Source organism: Triturus cristatus, chromosome 1_1, assembly GCF_964204655.1.
Source record: "Triturus cristatus chromosome 1_1, aTriCri1.1, whole genome shotgun sequence".
NCBI lineage: Eukaryota > Metazoa > Chordata > Amphibia > Caudata > Salamandridae > Triturus > Triturus cristatus.
The window spans coordinates 540,705,467-540,725,639 of record NC_140579.1 but is presented as its reverse complement, the minus strand read 5'-3'; positions in this window follow the sequence as shown (position 1 = coordinate 540,725,639).

Below are 20,173 nucleotides of genomic sequence, written 5' to 3'. Positions count from 1 at the left end.
AGTACCACTCAAGGCGCGCAGGTGCGTAGCCATGGGCTCGTCAGCCCCACCGGCTCAAGGGAGCCTGAATATAAACAAAAATCCGATTGGCCGCACTCTGCTAGTCCTATCAGCGTGTGCCCCAAAGAATTGTGGTCCATGAAGTAGCGTCGGCGGGTACGCCTATGCCAAAAGTTTAAAATGAAAATGAGTGTCGCGTTAGCCATCCCTGGACACGTGTTTCGAGGTAGTTGCCTCTCGTCAGCAGGGAGTAGGTATGTGTGTGGGGTTGCTGCGTAGGCTGCCAAAAAATATTCTCAGGTAAAGTACCACTCAAGGCGCGCAGGTGCGTAGCCATGGGCTTGTCAGCCCCACCGGCTCAAGGGAGCCTGAATATAAACAAAAATCCGATTGGCCGCACTCTGCTAGTCCTATCAGCGTGTGCCCCAAAGAATTGTGGTCCATGAAGTAGCGTCGGCGGGTACGCCTATGCCAAAAGTTTAAAATGAAAATGAGTGTCGCGTTAGCCATCCCTGGACACGTGTTTCGAGGTAGTTGCCTCTCGTCAGCAGGGAGTAGGTATGTGTGTGGGGTTGCTGCGTAGGCTGCCAAAAAATATTCTCAGGTAAAGTACCACTCAAGGCGCGCAGGTGCGTAGCCATGGGCTCGTCAGCCCCACCGGCTCAAGGGAGCCTGAATATAAACAAAAATCCGATTGGCCGCACTCTGCTAGTCCTATCAGCGTGTGCCCCAAAGAATTGTGGTCCATGAAGTAGCGTCGGCGGGTACGCCTATGCCAAAAGTTTAAAATGAAAATGAGTGTCGCGTTAGCCATCCCTGGACACGTGTTTCGAGGTAGTTGCCTCTCGTCAGCAGGGAGTAGGTATGTGTGTGGGGTTGCTGCGTAGGCTGCCAAAAAATATTCTCAGGTTAAGTACCACTCAAGGCGCGCAGGTGCGTAGCCATGGGCTCGTCAGCCCCACCGGCTCAAGGGAGTCTGAATATAAACAAAAATCCGATTGGCCGCACTCTGCTAGTCCTATCAGCGTGTGCCCCAAAGAATTGTGGTCCATGAAGTAGCGTCGGCGGGTACGCCTATGCCAAAAGTTTAAAATGAAAATGAGTGTCGCGTTAGCCATCCCTGGATACGTGTTTCGAGGTAGTTGCCTCTCGTCAGCAGGGAGTAGGTATGTGTGTGGGGTTGCGGCGTAGGCTGCCAAAAAATATTCTCAGGTAAAGTACCACTCAAGGCGCGCAGGTGCGTAGCCATGGGCTCGTCAGCCCCACCGGCTCAAGGGAGCCTGAATATAAACAAAAATCTGATTGGCCGCACTCTGCTAGTCCTATCAGCGTGTGCCCCAAAGAATTGTGGTCCATGAAGTAGCGTCGGCGGGTACGCCTATGCCAAAAGTTTAAAATGAAAATGAGTGTCGCGTTAGCCATCCCTGGACACGTGTTTCGAGGTAGTTGCCTCTCATCAGCAGGGAGTAGGTATGTGTGTGGGGTTGCTGCGTAGGCTGCCAAAAAATATTCTCAGGTAAAGTACCACTCAAGGCGCGCAGGTGCGTAGCCATGGGCTCGTCAGCCCCACCGGCTCAAGGGAGCCTGAATATAAACAAAAATCTGATTGGCCGCACTCTGCTAGTCCTATCAGCGTGTGCCCCAAAGAATTGTGGTCCATGAAGTAGCGTCGGCGGGTACGCCTATGCCAAAAGTTTAAAATGAAAATGAGTGTCGCTTTAGCCATCCCTGGACACGTGTTTCGAGGTAGTTGCCTCTCGTCAGCAGGGAGTAGGTATGTGTGTGGGGTTGCTGCGTAGGCTGCCAAAAAATATTCTCAGGTAAAGTACCACTCAAGGCGCGCAGGTGCGTAGCCGTGGGCTCGTCAGCCCCACCGGCTCAAGGGAGCCTGAATATAAACAAAAATCCAATTGGCCGCACTCTGCTAGTCCTATCAGCGTGTGCCCCAAAGAATTGTGGTCCATGAAGTAGCGTCGGCGGGTACGCCTATGCCAAAAGTTTAAAATGAAAATGAGTGTCGCGTTAGCCATCCCTGGACACGTGTTTCGAGGTAGTTGCCTCTCGTCAGCAGGGAGTAGGTATGTGTGTGGGGTTGCTGCGTAGGCTGCCAAAAAATATTCTCAGGTAAAGTACCACTCAAGGCGCGCAGGTGCGTAGCCATGGGCTCGTCAGCCCTACCGGCTCAAGGGAGCCTGAATATAAACAAAAATCCGATTGGCCGCACTCTGCTAGTCCTATCAGCGTGTGCCCCAAAGAATTGTGGTCCATGAAGTAGCGTCGGCGGGTATGCCTATGCCAAAAGTTTAAAATGAAAATGAGTGTCGCGTTAGCCATCCCTGGACACGTGTTTCGAGGTAGTTGCCTCTCGTCAGCAGGGAGTAGGTATGTGTGTGGAGTTGCTGCGTAGGCTGCCAAAAAATATTCTCAGGTAAAGTACCACTCAAGGCGCGCAGGTGCGTAGCCATGGGCTCGTTAGCCCCACCGGCTCAAGGGAGCCTGAATATAAACAAAAATCCGATTGGCCGCACTCTGCTAGTCCTATCAGCGTGTGCCCCAAAGAATTGTGGTCCATGAAGTAGCGTCGGCGGGTACGCCTATGCCAAAAGTTTAAAATGAAAATGAGTGTCGCGTTAGCCATCCCTGGACACGTGTTTTTAATATTCTTAGTAAAGCTTCCTCTCTTGCTTATCCCATAGCTGCCATTGCGTTGGATGCTGAGAAAGCATTTGACAGGATTGGTTGGGAATTTATGTTCCAAGCACTTAAGTGGATAGGGTTCCCCCCTAAATTAATATCCCTTATTTCGTTATTGTATTCAGGTCCTAAAGCTTCTATCTTTGTTAACGGTAATATCTCAGACTAATTCCCCCTTCTGAGGGGAATACGTCAAGGATGTCCTCTTTCTCCTCTTTTATTTATAATTGCTTTAGAACCTTTTTTAACTAAAATTAGGCAGGACACTCAAATTACCGGGTTTCAGCTTGGTACTTCCCACGTTAAAATGTCTGTCTATGTGGATGACATTCTTCTATATTGCTCTAATCCTTGTACGTCTATTCCGGCCTTTCTGAAGCAGGTTGATATCTTTTCTCAATTATATGGCTATCGTCTCAACTCAGATAAATGTGAAGTGCTTCCCCTGAATGTGCTATGCCTCAAACAAGATTTCATCTCTACCGGTTTTTCTTGGCAAACTTCTAAGATAAAGGTGCCAATTACGATCCTGTAAAAAAATTCCCCGTACGACTCGTATCCGGTCTTTTTACCGTACGAATCGTACAAGTGCCGTACAAACTGCCAACTACGATTCGCATGGGAAAAAGACCATACGAATCGCATTGGGAATTATTCCCCACACGTCCTCGGGTCGGAAAATGTGTCCGACACATCCTCGGACGATTTACCGTACAAATGTGAAAAGTGAAGTCCGACCGCGCTAGTACGATCCATCCCGTGCGTCCGATGTTACAACCGGATGGAAAAAACCCCGTCCGCACCGAACTCCCATAGCAACCATGGAGACATGTGCCCACATACGCGCCGAACACCCCCCCCAGCCCCCGTATGTACGCGCCGAACCACCCCTCCAGCCCCCGTATGTACGCGCCGTACCCCCACCCGTGCATGTACACCCCCGTACGTACAGACCATACACCCACCCGTGTATATACACCCGTGTACGTACGGCCCGTACCCCCACCCATGTATGTATGGAGCGTACCCCCACCCCAACAGTGTATGTACGGACCGTACCCTCACCCGCGCATGTATGGAGCATACCCCCACCCCAACCGTGGATGTACGACCCGTACCCACACCCGCGTATGTATGGAGCGTACCCCCACCCCAACCGTGTATGTACGGACCGTACCCCCACCCCAACCGTGTATGTACGACCCGTACCCTCACCCGCGTATGTATGGAGCGTACGACCCGTACCCTCACCCGCGTATGTATGGAGCGTACCCCCACCCCAACCGTATATGTACGGACCGTACCCCCACCCCAACCGTGTATGTACGGACCGTACCCCCACCCCAACCGTGGATGTACGACCCGTACCCTCACCCGCGTATGTATGGAGCGTACCCCCACCCCAACAGTGTATGTACGGACCGTACCCTCACCCGCGCATGTATGGAGCGTACCCCCACCCCAACCGTGGATGTACGACCCGTACCCACACCTGCGTATGTATGGAGCGTACCCCCACCCCAACCGTGTATGTACGGACCGTACCCCCACCCCAACCGTGTATGTACGACCCGTACCCTCACCCGCGTATGTATGGAGCGTACCCCCACCCCAACCGTGTATGTACGACCCGTACCCTCACCCGTGTATGTATGGAGCGTACCCCCACACCAACTGTGTATGTACGACCCGTACCCCCACCCCAACCGTGTATGTACGACCCGTACCCTCACCCGCGTATGTATGGAGCGTACCCCCACCCCAACATTCTAAGTACGGAGCGCACCCCAGGCCCCAACACCAGCACCTTTACCCAACATCGCGCATGTACGAGTCGTACCAAGCCAGACACAAGGACAGCACTGTACAACAAAATTGGCGAAGTACACACCGTACACACGCTAAAAACGCACGGACACAACCAGGACAAAGCACAACAACACAAGAATACACTATTCGAATGGCACAAAGCCACAAAACATGTCTAACAAGCACAAATACAACACGTTCACTGACCTGCAACTGCCAAAATCCCAAACAGAGGCCCAAAACACAACCACTCAAAGTTCAAACACAGCCACACCCACCAATGGACCAATAAAAAGGGCCCACACACACAAACCATGAGCCTTTGCAACAGACTCACTGCTGCCAGACCCCACAGACAGCCTACAGCACCATACTTGAACCTTTACTACACCTTACACTTGCACACCTTCACACACACACCTTCACAAACACCCCCTCATCACATTCACACACACCTGCACAACCACACCCACAACCATCCACACCCACACCCCCCACCACCATCCACACCCACACCCCTCACCATGCCCACTAACAAGAATCCAAAGTTCACTAGCCAAGAGTTGGAGGCGAAAATCGACAAAATCCTCAGAGTCGAGCCACACCTCTTTGGAACATTGGTCAGACAGACCAGCATTTCCGAAAAAACAGCCATGTGGCAGAGGATTGTCGATGCTGTGAATGCTGTTGCGTCCACCAGAAGGACCAGGCATGAATGCCAAGCCAGGTGGTACGATCTGCGGAGGAGGGTCCGAGCCAAAATGACCGACGACCACAACCAGGCCAACATCACAGGAGGAGGGCCGCCCCGCAGACCCGTACAATACCATCCCTGGGAGGAGAGGGTGATGGCCATACTGCCGGTGGTGGCAGTGGACGGATTAGAAGGACTCCGAGACCCGGGTGAGTACACAAACAACTCACCTCACATGGAGGGAACGTCATCCACAACCAAACTCACAATCAGTCACGCAACCACCCCAAGCTATCGCATGACTCAACCACACTCCATGAACACGCACATGCCACTAGCGCCACCATGCCCCATGCACCCAGCTGGACAATGCCAAGTCACAGGCCACAGAAAACACCAACACAAGACACGGTAAGCCGGATGGCGGGAGTGTGGGCCCCAAAAATCACATAGTGCAACTCAGAAGCAGACAACAATGCCCTCTGCCCATATGGCCTAGGTCACAGCCAGACAAACAGTGTGTCCCCACACAGGAAAGACTTGCCAGCAAATGGCGGACGCCTTGCATTAAGACATGGGGGTGAAGGCACTTTTTGCACATGACAGCAGCTAATGAACAGCCAACACTGTGAAAGAGTGGCAGCACACACCACCACAGCAGCAGCGCAGACACACACACTACACCGAATGGGTGCCCGGAGATCAGAAACAAACTCACATCAACAAGCCAAGGGCCATTCAAAGATCTGCTAAAAGTGTGTGCCTAGGAAGCTGGGCTGAGGTGACAGAGGGTGACACACAGAGGGAGGGAGAGGGGGAGAGAGAGGGAGGGAGACACAGGGAGACGGACAGAGGGAGGAGGCTGACACAGGGAGGGAGGGAGAGGGGGACAGAGAGGGAGTGAGAAAGGGATACACAGGGAGACCAATTCAGCCTTGTGGGGTGTGGGAATGTCTGCCCGTCAGCAGGTGGACTGCGTGCATGTAGACAAGGGTGGCCAGTGCCTCAATCCCCCTCTCTTTTCCATGGCCAAACACAGGTCCATGTCTCAACCTGTGCACGAGCACAACGCCAGCTACCTGCATTATATAAGTGTGTGGAACAACTCCATGTGCCCACGTACAGTGCAACACGGAAGGCGCCAATGCATGGCTCGCCACACCTGCTCACTCCACTGTTGACTGCAGTCACAATTGACAAAGCAAGTAAGACTGAGACACACATAGGTAAAGTCTTCAAAAGCTGTGGCCAAGGGACATACCCATGCACAAGTGCACTGTGAATGGAATCCAAGATATATCCAAATTCCCAGAGGAAATGTGCCAACTTTGAAACGAATGAAACATGGATGTTGCATGGAACATAAATAACATTGTCTCTCTCACACACAGGTCAACGTCGTGGATCACCCCCCAACACTGGGGGGGAAGACTCACAGGACCCGGCTCTGCTGGATGCCGATCCCACCGGCAGCGACGACTCTCACCACTCTGTGGACGACCCCGACCAACCTGGCCCCTCTGGTGTCCAACCACCTGCAGCACCTGCGTCAGGTACAACTGGGCCAACCACCACCCCCACTCCTGCCACATCCCAGGAGACACCCAGGATCCCTGCCCCACCACCACAATGCAGCCAGGCTCACCAGGAGGGACACGGTGTACCGGGCACCCAGGAGGAGGCTGGCGACAACGCTAATGCCACCCCTCAGGGGTCCCGGAGACCCGATGTGCCCACAAGGGCAGGCCAGGTGCAAGTGGGCAGGGGTGGTGGGAGTGGAGGACGGCAGAGGCGCGAGTCTGACCAGTTGGTTGCGGAACCGGTATATGCCCATGTCAGAAACATCCTGGACACATACCGGCAGGACATAACGGGCATGGCCCAGGTTGTGTCCATCCTCGAGGAGATCAAGACCCAGCAGGCCCAGCAACATGCGGAGCAACATGCCTGTCTACTGCGACACCAAGGGCGGATGGAGGACAGACAGGCTGAGCTCGTGACGGTGTTCAGGGGAATTCACAGTACACTCCGTCGGATAGCCGACAACATGGGCAACCCTCCCTGTGCTGCCAGGCGTAGAACATCACCACCCACAGGGAGGGATCAGGAGGAGGAGGAGACATCCGACGGAGCATCCCAAACATCGTCACGGCCTGCTTCTGAGGGTTCCCGCAGGAGGGCGGGTCGTCCACGGAAAAGACCGTGAGGGTCGGCGCAACAGCACCATCTCCCAGGACACCTGGCCTGGCACCTGGCCCACTGGACCAACAGCAGATCATCAGCAAAAGACATTCTCTGCCACATGGACTTGCTGGTCACTGTCTGACCAATGTTGACAAAGACTGTGGCATGGACTCTGAGGATTTCCAATGGCAAGGACACCAACTCCCCTAGTGGACTTTGGATTCCACAAACCCGGAAAGCCCCTCATGTCATACCCCCCCCCGTACCCCAACAAAAATAAAAGTTACACGATAAAGAGATGATGCCTACATTTTGCATTATTACCTTACGTGTGTCTTGTTAAGTCTAACCATGCCAGAGTTCTCATATGACTCCAACCATCCACACCCTGGGGCCTGAGTCTGGCACAGGACACACATGGGTCACAATGTATTAGGCAAGACACACATGGAGCACCATACACACCCGTGATGGGCCCAACCAGCTGAGGGGGTGGCCGCACAACCGTGCTGACAGACATATTGAGTACAGCGACAGCCATGCGCAGAGGTGAGGGATCATGTGGAGTGTCCTGGGGGGCACCCAGGTACGTGTGGACAGGTGGCAGAACCATGTCCTGCAAGCTTGAGTCAGGTGGATGCAGAGAATGGTGGCCTGGCCAACGTTGGATGCATGGGGATGGCACATGTCACAATACCCACACAGTCATGGACATCATGCACAATACACAGTCTAATCCCACACAAACTGCTTGCATCTTGCTACTCGACACATAGACACATAGCCACTATCACGGAAAACCATGCCAGACATGCTGTATGCACCGTGGCAACACACCAGCATTGACTGAGAATAGGCACCTTGGAGGCATAGGGACACCTTTATTATTCATGTATTCGGGAATGCAGAGGCAACTCGGAGTACACATAAACAGGTCATGTGGAGTAACATGTGGGTCCAACACTGGAACCCCCCTTCTGCTGCACAAATGCGTGATAGCCATGGAACTGGCACACAAGTGTCGGCCAACAGCTAAACACCCCCTGCTGCTCACGGAGAGGCTGCCATACACCATTGATCCTCTGATGTGGAAGTCCCACACCATGTCAAGCCAATGCAAACCGTATGTGTCCGAGGGCAGTGTTACACACATTGATGCCATCATCACAATCCACTATCCCATCACAGATGACTGTCAACAAGTCTGACCATCTATTCAGGTGTACCCAGCTACATGTAATGTGTCCCATGGTGATGCGACATGTCTGCAGAGGAACCAAACATCGACAGGGGCAGTGTGCACACATCAGAAACAACAGCCACACCCAATACACCCCTGATGCATCCCTTACCCTAAGGAGACTTCCAAACTTGTCCGTGCGTGTAACGCTGAGTCAGCACACGATGACGTGTCCATGAGGTATAGCAGTGCCACAACAATGCAACCAGCAGACGGCATGCGCAAGTACCTGGGGATGAGAGACACACAAGAAGTCAGCCAGAAAAAGCACAGCCACTTGCATGTGCATGTACTCGACACATGTAAGGATGACAACATGCTAGGTCACAATTATGACTGGGGAAATACACTCATCACTGGCACCATCACTCCAGTGACACATCCACACACACCTCTGACTCACGTGGCATACATGCAGATGGACACACACATCGCAACACATGCCACACGGGGACCAATGCGTGCACACACAGACACTGGTACTCACCACTAAGCAAAGAAGTCGCGTATGAGCCGACTCCGGATGTCCTCTTGCGGAACCACATCCTCCACATCACTAGCCCCATTGCCAAGCCCTTCGTCCTCCACGGGTGGATGGTCCTGATCATCTTGATCCAGGATGAGTGGCACAGCTTTCTCAACTGCCATGTTGTGCAGCATGCAGCAGACCATGAAGATTTTGCAGGTCTTCGCCGGGGCATATGGGAGGGCGCCGCCGGTCTTGTGGAGGCATCTGAATTGGCTCTTCAGGAGGCCAAATGTCCTCTCAATCACTCGCCTTGTCCGGCCATGAGCGGTGTTGTAGCGGAGCTGGGCCGGCGTGATGGGGTTGCGGAGAGGTGTGATCAGCCATGGCATGTTGGGATAGCCAGCGTCCCCTACATGGAAACCACATGGACGTGAGTAGGACAGGAGAAGCGGTCGTGCTGGAAGTCTACGCAAAATACAGGACAGACAGAGTGTACCCACCAACAACACATGCTCGTTCGTTGCGCAGCTGCGTCATCATTTCAGGCACCCTGCTACGCCTCATGATGTAGGCATCGTGTGCTGATCCTGGAAAACGAGCACAGACATGTGAAATCACCATGTTGGACAAACACACCACAAGGGCATTGATGGAGTGGTAGTGTTTGCGATTCCTGTACGCTACCTCCTGTGCCTGTGGTGGTACCAAAGCCACATGTGTCCCATCTATGGACCCAATGACATGGGGCATCCCTCCCAGGGCATAGAATCCACGCTTGACCCCAGTCAACAGTTCAGGAGTTGGGAAATGGATGAACTGATCCAGGTGAAGCAACATGGCCTCTAAGAAATCATGCAGCACACGGCTGAACATGCTCTGCGACATGCCACCAACATGAGCTATGGTATATTGAAAGGTACCCGTGGCAAGAAAATGTAGGGCTGCCATTACCTTCAGCTTGGGTGTCAGTGCCGTAGGATACCTGTGCAGCGGTTGCAGGTGTGGTGCCAGCCTTGCCGTCAACTCCTCAATCAACGGTTGGGGGAAGCGGTAGCACCGGATACAGTCATTCTCCCGCATGTCAGCCAAGTCCGGAATTGGTCGGGGAAGAGGCGGCGCTCTGCAGTAATTTGGAAGTGACAAGGAAGAGTGAGTGCACTACAACAACAATTTATTTGTACTGAGCACATGTTAATCTGTCAATACACATATGCTGCATACGGAGTCAGGAATGTGCCACATGCCCTGGACACGTATGGCCGCCAGGTGACACTCCTACCATGACCCAGCTACACACGGAGATTGTGAACCTCCACATCCCATGGCATGGGATTAGCTGTGTCTCAGTGTAAGTGAACAGCCAAACGCAACACAGGAGTGACATACATCAACACATCAGCAGAAGTAGGATGTCGATTTCAGATACAGGTAGCGGAACACTAGAGCCACAGGTCACATGACATTACACTAGGACAGCCCACACACCTTGCCAATAAGGTGGACATGTAATGACTCACCACACATTCATAGAGAGGATGCAGACATGTCCTTGTTACGCTACTCCGTGTCCCATGCATACATACGCACCTCACATCCGATACCACATGTGGCCTGGTGTGCGTAACAGTGTGCCATGTCCATCTACACACAGACACATGTTGGTTGCTGCAACAGCTGATGCTTTTGAGGGAGCACCAACATCAAGCTAATGGGAACACACCACACATACATGACATAGACACATCGTGCACCGTGGGTAGTGACATGTCTGGTGTGGTAACCTCTGTAGCGGGCATCAGGGGATACTTGCGTGTGTTGTTGACTGTGCCATGCCAGTGACGCTCATCCCAAGTGTGCAGTACGACATGCACACATGTCAAGGGAGTTAAGGGCATGGCTGGCAGACATTGCACCGTCACACATAACATCTGTACACATCTCATCATACATCTGTTGCCTCCTCGACTCAGGAGTAATGTGCCACATCACAGACTTTCACACCTGTGCCCCACACATGTAGTAATGCCCAGACAATGCCTTGATGTCCGTCCATGGACAAGTACGTCAGCTCTATTCCTTCCTGTGTGCTGCCTGTCACCACTGTGATGTGTGAAAGGCACCGTACATTCGCTCAGAGGGCCTGTGTACGTTCCCTATCACTATGGGTGTGCTCGCGTATGCGTACCCATAGTGATAGTGAGCGTACAGGCCTGTGTACGGTCCGTATCACTATGGGTACGCATACGCGAGCACACCCATAGTGATACGGACCGTGCACACGCCTGTACGCTCACTATCACTATGGGTACGCATACGCGGGCACACCCATAGTGATACGGACCGTACACACGCCTGTACGCTCACTATCACTATTGGTACGCATACGCGAGCACACCCATAGTGATACGGACCGTACACACGCCTGTACGCTCACTATCACTATGGGTACGCATACGCGAGCACATCCATAGTGATACGGACCGTACACACGCCTGTACGCTCACTATCACTATGGGTACGCATACGTGAGCACACCCATAGTGACATGGACCATACACACGCCTGTACGCTCACTATCACTATGGGTACGCATACGCGAGCACACCCATAGTGATACGGACCGTACACACGCCTGTACGGGCCGTTGCTATGCTTTTGGGGTGCCCTAGGGCCCCGGTACGCACCGTACATGTGTGTGAAACTCCAAATTACATAGGGGACACATGAGGGACAAGTATAAAGGCCTACATGCATGCTGGTTGTCATGGAGACCAAGTTTAAAGTTGAATTTTTTTCAGCAGGTGCACAGCAGAAGTCAGTTTGAAGAAATCTACTTTGTTGCAATGTGGTTCTGAAGTTGACATCATGCTCAAGAAAAAAACACAATCAGAACACACTGACTGTGCTAGGTTTGAAGGGATTGGAGGAAACATAGGATGCAAATGTGAGTGACCAATCACTCTGCACTCCTGTGCATGAAACAGGACAGCAAGGCAGATATAAGGCAGCCAGGTCCCATGAGGGAGCACTTGCCTGCACATCTTTGGATTCTACGACCCAGCTGCTGCTACTGATTCCCTGGAACCATGTCAAGGTCTGTGGAGAGGTCACAGCCTTTCACCCTGGAGGAGAACCTGGCATTGCTGGATGTGATCCTCCCACAGTACCCCCTGCTGTATGGGCGACCAGGGTATCAGGTGAGTGCAGAGTCTTCTAGCACAGACTGTGTCCCTTGTTTGTGACTGTGACTTCTGGCATTGTGTCCAGGTGTGACACACATGCTATGTACTGTAGGGGGGGTCCCAGGGGGGGGAATGCCTGATGTCTCCCAGCCAGAGCATGCTGTGGTGCATGTCTGCCGTCCTCACTTGCATTGTGTTTACTGTGACAATCACTGCATGGTGCATGCCACATTCTGCCTGTCTTGTCCTCCTGGGAATGTAGCCTCTACAGTCCTCATGTGATTATGTGGTCAGCCCAGTGTGACAGGTGACTGTACCCACAGATGTGTGTTAGTTCTGTGTACCTGTGCTGAGAGTGTCCACATGATGTGTTCGTACCCTGGACATCGGTGTGTGTGTAAGTCCCCTGTCATGTGGGTGGGTGCATATGTGGAGTGTGGCCCCCGGGCTGCATGAGGGATGGATATACCCTGCCCATGTGATATGAGCAGGGAGCAGTGCTGTGTGTCTGACATGCAGAGCCAGCCCCACACCTGTGAGCCCCCCCGTCTAGTGGCACATGTGCAGAGTGAGGTTTGTCGCTGCATTTGGCAATGGCAGGTGAATGTCCTGTGCCTGTGTGTGTCTGTGTACTCTGCTGAGGTAGCGTCAGTGGCCTGTGGCATGTGACTGCTTAGAGGTGCTGCACATTATCCTGGTGTAGCTTGTGATGCACAGTGTGAGCCTGGATCATTGATTGTGTCGTTGCCCTCATTCCACCTGTGTACTTTCAATGGCACGTACTGCTTTTGCCCTTCCCCAGAGGATCATGTCCCTATGACAAAGGTGCAATGCGTTGGATGCATACTATGCCTTGTTGTAAACAGCAAATTTGTTCTAATATGTGTCTCTGTGACATGTGCCAGGTGTATTGATGTAGTGTCACTTGTTCATCCTCACAGGTAGGCGCCTCTGCCAAGAAGCAGATCTGGATGAACGCCGTCAGTGCCGTGAGGAGGACGGAGGGTCGCAAGCGGCGCCTGGCCCAGGTGAGGAAACGCTGGCAGGATATCCGGTGCTGGACGCGGAGGATCGCACGGGTCCTGCTGGGGGACTCACCTGAGACCCATAAGAACAGCGGGCGCCGCCGTCTGACCCACATCCACAAGCGTGTGCTGGCGGTGGTATTTCCAGACTTGGACAGGCGCTTACAGGAGAAGCAGCAGCAGGAAGGGGGTAGGTACATGTGTGTTTGTTGTGTGTCACCAGCATTTGTAAGTGCCCAGTTGCATGGATACACTGCCAGGGTTTAAAGGTGCTGTGCAGATCCTGTTACCCACAGTATAGCAGTGCTCTCCTGCCTCCCTTCCCCTCCTTACAATGTGTTCCCTGGTCTGTGTGTAGTCACTCCTTCACAAGGTTATGTAGGCTGGCACTTTGTCCACGCGAACTATGCCTGTAGCATCATGTGTGGGGGTGGTGTGTAACAGGTTTTGGGACCTTGCCTGTGCCCTGTCCAGTTCAGTACTTGTGGGTTCCATGTCAGTTGGCACTGATGCTGAGTCCAGACATGGGAGTTAGTCTCTCAAGTGTCCTGCCTTACAGCACGCATGTCCTATGTTGTGGCCTGTGACATGATGTGCATGAGTGTGCGATACGCATAGTGCAGGGATGGTGGCATGTGTTGCAGTCATTCCCATTCAGGACCATGGAGTTGTGTGGCTACTACTGTCCCCTGGGGCATATTTTCCTAGGTGTCATGTGTGTCATCACAAAATGTGGACACTCTCAGTGTCTACAGCATAGGTTGTGCTCTGTGCCATTGTCCCCTGGCACCATGTATATTGACGTAATATATAGTACAAGTGTCCACTGTACAGCCTGACCTGATTTTCCTTGTTCATACTCACGGTGGCCAGTGCCTGTGTGTCTTGTTACAATCATCTGATGATGACCATTTGTACATGATTATTTGGACAGGCGCACCTTGGGTATTTGGTGTCCAATCTTGCATTTATGCAGCCCATGTGTATTTCACCCAGACTAAGAGATGTAAGTGCTTCCTGTGTCTCAACAAATTGTCTCATGTAGGGGGTGGTTGGTGCGGGCAAAGCCTACATGTCAAAACCTGATGTCTCCTTGCTAGGTCTGGCCAGTGTGTGATGTTTGTCTGGACATACACTCAAGGTGCAGTGAGCCAGTCATGGTGGGCATGTTTTCAGTATTACCTATGCAGCATGTGCCTCAAGTTCATGGATATGGTCCATGCTCGTCCCTATTTTCGGCAACGCTGTGTGGTGCAGATGCAGTGCTGGATTGTCCCCAGGGCCTGGCTCCTCTGTCAAACTCCATTTCATGTCATTTGCTATTGTGTCATGCTCTCCATGGTTTTTCAGTGGCATGGTGGGTCAACCAACTGTGTGTTGCATGCCCTACATCTGTACCTTGTTTTGTAGATATTACTGATCTTTCTTTTCAGGCTATGCACTGTAACCTATGTAGATTGGACTCATGTGACATATGTATACAGGTGTATGATTAATTGCTGTCTCTTCACCTTGCCGACAGCATCGTCGGGGGACACGGAGGGAGACATGAGCACAGACGGAGCGGAGGGACCGAGCACCAGTGCCAGCGTTGACATCGTGGCTGGCACATTGAGTGGAACTGAGGCGGAGGAGAGTGAGGCCGAGGACCTGTCCACTGGCACGACAGAATATGAAGCTGACGGGTCCGAGGATGATCTCTCCGAGTGGGCGGAGGCTGCACCAGCAGCTGACAGCGGCACAACATCTCTCCCCGCCCCCTCCATTGCCATCAGCCGCCTCCCACTTGCTCGTGTCCCTTCCCAGCGTGCCCGGTCACCACATGTCTCGTTCCTGCCAGGCACCGCACCCCCTGCCCCTGTCTCCACTGCTGCCGCCAATGCCGAGTCTGTGGACATCCAGCGGCAGTTGCAGGTTGGTCAGGCTGCGATGCTTAATGTCCTCCATGGCCACAGCCAAGTGCTGAACAACATGGAGGCATACTTGGAGGGCATTTTCTCATCGCAGGCTGACCAACGCAACTTGCTGAGGTCCATTGACTCGACACTGACTGCAGCAGTGGGTCTCCTGCAGCGCTACGTCCAACCCCCTACCCCTGACCCATCCACACTTCCCACTCCCATGCCTGTCCCACGTACACCCAGACGTCAGCATGCACCCACCACAACAGACACAGGCACCACACCAGCAGGGAAGGTGAAGTAGGCACACCCACTGGGTTGGGGGGCAAACGTAAGCCACGCAGCCAGAGTGGGAGTCCGCATTCCACCAAACCCACTCCCTCCAAATCCCCTCCCCTCAGCTCTCCTGGCCACATATCCGGCAAAGACACCTTCATGGCCGCTCTGTCCCTGAGCCCCACTGTGACACCACCCCGCAAGCGGTCAAGGGAGTCCCCGGTCAGGGTGGTTGAGTCCCCCCCCCTGTCCACACCCTCCCCCAGTGGCGCTGCGACCCATCCCTCCACCCCCCCCCCCCCCCTCCTTGGGGCCTGTGGTTCCTTCGGGTGCAGGGGAGTCGCTGGAGGACCTTGCTAAGGTGTGCAGCGACATCCTGGCCTCCGCCTTTGGCCCTGCCCCACCCCCTGTGGTGGAGTCCTCCATCCCTGCACCCACGACGCCTACCCTTCGCCCTCATGTCCCTGCGGTGCCTTCCCCCCCACATGATGCCCTCCCCGCTCTGGAAGACGAAGGAGTCTGACTGTGCAGGCAAGCTAGGGGACACGCGTCCCACTGTGTCCCCCACCTAGATTTGAACTTTGGATTGCCCTATGGGCATTGTACATTTTGAACTTTCAAGGGACAAACTGATTTTTGGATGCTGAATAAAGCAATTTATTTTTCCTTAGTACACTACTGTCTGTCTGGTACTGCTGTTGGTCGACCTGCCCCATTATTTTGGGAGGTGATAATGTGTTGGGTGTGTGGGAATTGTAGTCTTGTGCTGGTCATAGGGTGGATCCTGGGATCTGTGTGCCATCACAAGCTGTTGGCTACATAACTTTGTTCATGTAAGCAGTTACTGCATGGTGACATCGTCCCAAGGTGTGTTCCTTCCTCTGTGTAACCTGACATCTTCCCTGCAGGGTCTTTCCAATATGTGGTGCTGAGCTGTGTCTACATTGGCTGGGTGTGTGACGGACTCGTTAGACTTGGGCCATGCATGCTGAGCGATGTCTCCACCTGCATCATTTGTGGCGTCCTTGGTGGTCACTGTACTTGTGTATGTAGACTGTTGTCATGACTTCATGTGTACATGTTTTCTTTTTGGCGCTATGCATGTGTATACTCCCAGCCTCGCACACATGTGGTACATGTACTGCAGGATCTTTGTGCACCTGACTGACATTTGTGGGCATTGGATCTGTGGGTACTCCACCCTTTTCTTTGCAGGGGCACTGCTGTGAGTGTTAGGCACCCAACCCTCCTGTGTCTGGGCACTGCTGGGAGGACTCTGCACAAACCCCTCCTGTGTCTGGGCACTGCTGGGAGGACTCTGCACAAACCCCTCCTGTGACTGGGCACTGCTGGGAGGACTCTGCACCCACCCTCCTGTGTCTGGGCACTGCTGGGAGGACTCTGCACAAACCCCTCCTGTGTCTGGGCACTGCTGGGAGGACTCTGCATAAACCCCTCCTGTGTCTGGGCACTGCTGGGAGGACTCTGCACACACCCCTCTTATGACTGGGCACTGCTGGGAGTGTTAGGCACCCACCCCTCCTGTGTCTGGGCACTGCTGGGAGGACTCTGCACACACCCCTCTAATGATTGGGCACTGCTGGGAGTGTTAGGCACCCACCCCTCCTGTGTATGGGCACTGCTGGGAGGACTCTGCACATACCCCTCCTGTGACTGGGCACTGCTGGGAGGACTCTGCACACACCCCTCTTATGACTGGGCACTGCTGGGAGTGTTAGGCACCCACTCCTCCTGTGTCTGGGCACTGCTGGGAGGACTCTGCACACACCCCTCCTGTGACTGGGCACTGCTGGGTGTTAGGCACCCACCCCTCCTGTGTCTGGGCACTGCTGGGAGGACTCTGCACACACCCCTCCTGTGTCTGGGCACTGCTGGGAGTGTTAGGCACCCACCCCTCCTGTGTCTGGGCACTGCTGGGAGGACTCTGCACACACCCCTCCTGTGACTGGGCACTGCTGAGAGTGTTAGGCACCCACCCCTCCTGTGTCTGGGCACTGCTGGGAGGACTCTGCACACACCCCTCCTGTGACTGGGCACTGCTGGGAGTGTTAGGCACCCACCCCTCCTGTGTCTGGGCACTGCTGGGAGGACTCTGCACACACCCCTCCTGTGTCTGGGCACTGCTGGGAGTGTTAGGCACCCACCCCTCCTGTGTCTGGGCACTGCTGGGAGGACTCTGCACACACCCCTCCTGTGACTTGGCACTGCTGGGAGTGTTAGGCACCCACCCCTCCTGTGTCTGGGCACTGCTGGGAGTGTTAGGCACCCACCCCTCCTGTGTCTGGGCACTGCTGGGAGGACTCTGCACCCACCCCTCCTGTGACTGGGCACTGCTGGGAGGACTCTGCACCCAACCCTCCTATATCAGGATATGTACGCTTAGAACATACACGGGTGTGGGTTCGCTCCATGCATACGAGGTGGGGGTACGGTCCGTACGTACACTGTTGGCATGGGGGTACGCTCCATGCATACGCGGGTGAGGGTACGGGTCGTACTTACACTTTTGGGGTGGGGGGTACACTCCATACATACGCGGGTGGGGGTACGGGTCGTACTTACACTGTTGGGGTGGGGGGTACGCTCCATACGTACGCGGGTGGGGGTACGGGTCGTACTTACACTGTTGGGGTGGGGGGTACGCTCCACACGTACGCGGGTGGGGGTACGGGTCGTACTTACACTGTTGGGGTGGGGGGTACGCTCCATACGTACGCGGGTGGGGGTACGGGTCGTACTTACACTGTTGGGGTGGGGGTACGCTCCATACGTATGCGGGTGAGGGTACGGGTCGTACTTACACTGTTGGGGTGGGGGGTACGCTCCATATGTACGCGGGTGGGGGTACGGGTCGTACTTACACTGTTGGGGTGGGGGGTATGCTCCATACGTACGCGGGTGAGGGTACGGGTCGTACTTACACTGTTGGGGTGGGGGGTACGCTCCATACGTATGCGGGTGAGGGTACGGGTCGTACTTACACTGTTGGGGTGGGGGGTACGCTCCATGCATACGGGGGTGGGGGTACGGTCCGTACATATCCGTACCCACGCTATGGAATGCTTGTGCGGGCCGTACCCAGGCCTTTGCCACGTGGGTACAGCCGTCCCGCCATTGTTGGGGTGACGTAGGTGTGGGCATGGTACGACTCGTACCCACGCTCTTAAGGCGTGGGTACGGGACGTACCTGGATTGTTGTGTTGCCGGTTCGCGTCGTCAAGCACTTCCGTTGTGGCGGACGCTGGCTTTGCTGGACACGCCCCCACCCCCTCGTAGTGACCAGGGCCTGGGGGTCAGGTATGTCCAGGGCATGTGTGCTGTGTGACTTTGGTGGGGGTTTTGTGGCCTGCCCCTGCTCCTGCCCCCCCCTTACCCCCCTCCCTTTGTTGTTCTGACCTTCTGCGGCGTCTGCGTCGTAACCTGTAGAGGAGGTCGACTGCTATGAGGGCCGGGATGACACGTAGGTTCGGGTCCATGTCTGTCCGTCGCGTGCAGGTACTCCTTGTTCGCGTCGTCCTGATTTCCCGGCAGTTTTTGGCTGTCGGAAAATATTGTCCGTGCGGGATGACGTCGGTGCGAATCGTACTTCCTGGTTCGTGTATGGCAGGCTGCGTGCATCCCGACGTCACGTCGGCGCTTTCCCGGATAACATTTGTATGTTTATTTTCGTCGGTCGGGGTTTTGTACGATTCGTACGGAAATAGTATTTCCGTGCGAATCGTACTTCCATGTTTGTATATTGTTACGACCGGGTACGCGTCGGACAGAGAATATGCTCCGTCCGACGGCTCGTACCCGGTTTTTACAGGATCGTGATCGGCACCAAAATATCTAGGTTTGTGGTTTTCTTTAAACATGCCGGAAACACTTAAACTTAATTTTGACCACATAACTAAGACTTTATCTGACTCCATTGATCGCTGGCATCCGCTTTTTCTCTCCTGGTGGGGTCGACTTGATTCCATTAAGATTATGCTCTCTCCCATAATTCTATATATTATTTCTATGATTCCTGTACGTATTCCTGGATTTTATTTTAAAAAAATTGATACTCTACTAATGAAATTTCTTTGGAAAAATAAACTACCCTGAATAGCTTTGTCCTCTTTAAAAAAGGACAAATCTTCTGGCGGTCTCAAGTTTCCCGATTTCAAACAATATCATCATGCGTTCTCATTAAAACAATCTTCCCGATGGCTTTCTCCGGATCAGACTATACATCCACCCATTTGGTTGACTATAGAACGCCACATTTTGTCACCGTTTAATTTTAATGAATCTCTCACCTTTACCAAAAATATCTCATCTCTACGGACTCCAGTCATCTCTCACACCTGTAAAATTCTTGCTTCATTACTACCCTCCTCCTATCCTTCCTTTTCTTCATTGAATCAACAGCCCATTTGGCGTAATAATCTATTACGTATTAAAAATCGTTCCTTTTACTGGACAGCTTGGAGAAACAAGGGTTTGCTTTGGATTTCACAATTAGTATTAAATAGTACTCCTTTGCCCTTTTCAGACCTTCAGACACAATTTTCCTTACCATCTTCTTGTAAGGTTCAATATGATCGTTTATATCCGGCACTCTGTCAATATCTTCTTTCCTCACCTTTGACTTCTACCCTGTCCTCCAGATGCTCCTTGCATTACCCCTTACTATCTAGTTCTTCTTCTG